Source organism: Anas acuta, chromosome W, assembly GCF_963932015.1.
Source record: "Anas acuta chromosome W, bAnaAcu1.1, whole genome shotgun sequence".
Classification (NCBI taxonomy): Eukaryota; Metazoa; Chordata; class Aves; order Anseriformes; family Anatidae; genus Anas; species Anas acuta.
The window spans coordinates 9,795,999-9,797,866 of NC_089016.1; the positions used below are offsets into that span (position 1 = coordinate 9,795,999).

At 48.4% G+C, this 1,868-nt stretch overlaps 1 pseudogene; it reads left to right on the forward strand.

Moving 5' to 3' along the window:
* Nucleotides 1-246: 246 nt before the first annotated feature.
* Nucleotides 247-1,181, forward strand: LOC137846864 (olfactory receptor 14C36-like; annotated as a pseudogene).
* The last annotated feature ends 687 nt before the right edge of the window (nucleotides 1,182-1,868 follow it).

Consider the following 1,868-nt stretch of genomic DNA (forward strand, 5'->3'; position numbering starts at 1 on the left):
TGCCTCCCTCCTGCTGCACAGCAGGAAAGACTTCTATGGAGCCACAGCAGCCCCTGCTGCCAGTGTCCCTCTCAGCCAGCACCAGCCACAGCTCAAACAAGAGAGATGCAGAAAGGTTCTCCTACAAAGAGAGAGACTCTGTTTGGGGGTGCTCTACAATACACAACAGGTTTTCCTCAGATAAATGTGTTTTAACATTTTTCTGCATTTTCCTCTTTAACAGAAAACTGTGTTCAATGTCAGAGAATGCCCAACATCAGCTCAGTGAGCGAGTTCCTGCTGCTGACATTCGCAGGCACACGCGAGCTGCAGCTCCTGCACTTCGCGCTCTTCCTGGGCATCTACCTGGCTGCCCTCCTGGGCAACGGCCTCATCCTCAATGCCGTAGCCTGCCACCACCGCCTCCACACCCCCATGTACTTCTTCCTCCTCAACCTCGCCCTCCTCGAACTAGGCTGCATCTCCACCACTCTGCCCAAAGCCATGGCCAATGCCCTCTGGGACACCAGGGCCATCTCCTATCAAGGCTGTGCTGCCCAACTCTTTCTGTTTGTCTTCTTGATTGCATCAGAATTTTATCTTCTCACCGTCATGGCCTACGACCGCTACGTTGCCATCTGCAAGCCCCTGCACTACGGGAGCCTCCTGGGCAGCAGAGCTTGTGCCCAGATGGCAGCAGCTGCCTGGGGCAGTGGCTTTCTCAATGCTGTCCTGCACACGGCCAACACATTTTCCCTGCCCCTCTGCCAAGGCAATGCTGTGGACCAGTTCTTCTGTGAAATCCCCCACATCCTCAAGCTCTCCTGCTCAAATGCCTACCTCAGGGAAGTTGGGGCACTTTTTTTAGTGTTTCTTTAACATTTGGTTGTTTTGTTTTCATTGTGGTGTCCTATGTGGAGATCTTCAGGGCAGTGCTGAGGATGCCCTCTGAGCAGGGCCGACACAAAGCCTTTTCCACGTGCCTCCCTCACCTGGCTGTGGTCTCCCTGTTTGTTAGCACAGCCACAGTTGCCTACCTGAAGCCCCCCTCCATTTTCTCTCCATCCTTGGACCTGGTGGTTGCACTTCTGTACTCTGTAGTGCCTCCAGAACTGAACCCCCTCATTTACAGCATGAGGAACCAAGAGGTGAAGGATGCAGTGAAGAAACTTCTTCAATACATGTTTCTTAATCATCAGTGATGTGTTCAGAAGATGTATTCCTGATAATATGCAATTTTGATTCATATTATATCATACCATTTTTTGTCATTACTAGTGCTATCAAAACATTATAATTAATAGTAATCCTAACAGAAAAAAAATGTTATTTGGGAAAATGATACGATATTTTTAAAATTATTTTTCTCTGTTTGTATTTTAAAAATATTTTATTTTGTTTTTAATAATGTAATTCTTAGCATTCTAAATGTTACATTTTGTGTTTTCTTTGACCATATCATCTAACATACATAGAGAATCAGGCTTCCTTGGTAGATAAAGACAATAAAGTTATCATCAGAAATTCGTTGGTCTCAGTATCCCTCTCTTCCCATCTCCTCTGGAGCTGGGACAGCAGCCTCAGCAACCAGGAGGAGCTTGGCGCCAAGAGCCCAGCTGTCACATATTGTATTCAGATTAGACCTTGTGGATCCAGGTGACACTCCTGTCGTCTTTATAGCAGGGCTAGCACAAAGCCTTTTCCACGTGCCTCCCTCACCAGGCCATGGTGTCCGTCTTTCTCAGGCCTGTCATGGTTGCCTGCCTGAAGCCCCCTCTATCTCCTCCGCATCCCTGGACCTGGTGGTGGCAGTTCTGTACTCAGTGGTGCCTCCAGCAGAGCATGTCCTCATCTGCAGCATGAGGAGTCAGGAGCTCAAGCATGCCCTT